The sequence below is a fragment of the Sapajus apella genome, unplaced genomic scaffold (genome assembly GCF_009761245.1).
Source record: "Sapajus apella isolate SASKATOON/1434 unplaced genomic scaffold, GSC_monkey_1.0 scaffold20, whole genome shotgun sequence".
Classification (NCBI taxonomy): domain Eukaryota; kingdom Metazoa; phylum Chordata; class Mammalia; order Primates; family Cebidae; genus Sapajus; species Sapajus apella.
In genome coordinates this window covers 29,110,129-29,112,113 of record NW_022436960.1, presented here as the reverse complement: position 1 = coordinate 29,112,113, position 1,985 = coordinate 29,110,129, and the positions used below count along the sequence as shown (strand labels likewise).

General features: G+C 46.8%; 1 pseudogene; it reads left to right on the top strand.

Annotated features, from left to right (window-relative positions):
- Nucleotides 1-1,204: 1,204 nt before the first annotated feature.
- On the top strand, nucleotides 1,205-1,699 carry LOC116557701 (annotated as a pseudogene).
- The last annotated feature ends 286 nt before the right edge of the window (nucleotides 1,700-1,985 follow it).

Sequence of the window (1,985 nt, the reverse complement as noted above, 5' to 3'; positions counted from 1 at the left end):
CAGTTCTGTGTCAGCCTCCCAAGTAGCTGGGACTATAGGCGCGTGCCACCATGCCCAACTAATTTTTTTTTTTTTTAATTTTTAGTAGTGACGGAGTTTCACCATGTTAGCCAGGATGGTCTCGATCTCTTGACCTTGTGATCTGTGCACCTTGGCCTCCTAGAGTGCTAGGACTATAGGCATAAGCCACTGTGTCAGGCAGAGCATCTTTTAAATATATTTTTCATCTTTTGTGAAATCCCCATTTTTTCCTAATGTATTTGTTTGTTTGTTTGTTTTTCTATGAATTCATTGGAGTAAGCATATACTTTGGATATTAGGGCTTTGCTGGTTGAAAATGTCTTTTTGATGGCTTGTTGCCTGTGTTTTTACAAGTGGGAAGGGTGGAGGCAGCAGGGGCCCAAAACCTCTGAATTCCTTTGCCCATTGTTTGGGTGCCTTGGGGAATTTGCTCAGCCTTCATGGGCAGTGGCTGCCCTTTCTGATGCAACTAGGAGTTCCTGGCACCACGACCAGTGGCTCTCCTCTCCCCTCAAGAGGCAAGTTGCCCAGGAAGCCAGGGAGGCCCCTGTGAGAATGACAGTGCATGCTGCGCAGGCAGGGCCTGTTTTGGGTTTTCTTTCCTCCTACTCTCTTCCATTAGCAGAGAAAATGGAGTTTGGGCGCTGTGTCAACCACGTAAACTTTTACTCATACATCAGTGCAGAAAAGAACAAAATAGGAAAGGACTTCGTGATCCACCAATTTCTGCAGCCCTTTTTACTAGCCTGGATTTTGTCTAGGAAACAATAGTAGAGGCTACCTAAGAACATGAATGCAACCGTGCCAGGGCAGAGAGAGAAGTTCCCATTTTGCTAGGGTGCAGGCACATCACCTGCATCAGCATGTGAAGCCAACATAAAGAATTTCACCTTTGGGAGGCCGAGGCGGGTGGATCACGAGGTCAGGAGATCGAGACCATCCTGGTCAACATGGTGAAACCCCGTCTCTACTAAAAATACAAAAAATTAGCTGGGCATGGTGGCGCGTGCCTGTAGTCCCAGCTACTCAGGAGGCTGAGGCAGGAGAATTGCCTGAACCCAGGAGGCGGAGGTTGCGGTGAGCCGAGATCGCGCCATTGCACTCCAGCCTGGGTAACAAGAGCGAAACTCCGTCTCAAAAAAAAAAAAAAAAAAAAAAAAAAAAAAAAAAATTTCACGCCCTTTCTCTCTTCGTCGGCGCTGCCTACGGAGGTAGCAGCGATCTCCTCCTCGGCATCATGGCCGCCCTTAGACCCCTTGTGAAACCCAAGATCGTCAAAAAGAGAACCAAGTTCATCCCGCACCAGTCAGACCGATATGTCAAAATTCAGCGTAACTGGCGGAAACCCAGAGGTATTGACAACAGGGTTCGTAGAAGGTTCAAGGGCCAGATCTTGATGCCTAACATTGGTTATGGGAGCAACAAGAAAACAAAGCACATGCTGCCCAGTGGCTTCCGAAAGTTCCTGGTCCACAACGTCAAGGAGCTGGAAGTGCTGCTGATGTGCAACAAATCTTACTGTGCTGAGATCGCTCACGATGTTTCCGCCAAGAACCGCAAAGCCATTGTGGAAAGAGCTGCCCAGCTGGCCATCAGAGTAACCAACCCCAATGCCAGGCTGCGCAGTGAAGAAAATGAGTAGACAGTTTATGTGCACATTTTGTGTTTAAATAAAACTGGCATCTTCCTTAAAAAAAAAAAAAAAAGAATTTCACTAATGGGCTTGGAGGTCATGAGCAACCCTGCCTAAAATACCTATCTGAATAAGGGACTGGCTCCCAGCAGGAAGTGAGGGGTAACTGAGTTGCTTCTATTAGCCCTTTCCTATTATGCTATGCTAATTCTCTCTGAGCCGAGGCTTGGCTGGTGAGGAGGGCATGGTGGATCCTGAACTAATTATCATTTAAACAATTTTTGCATGTGACAGGGACAATAATTTTTGAGGTATAATTAGTCAATTTCTC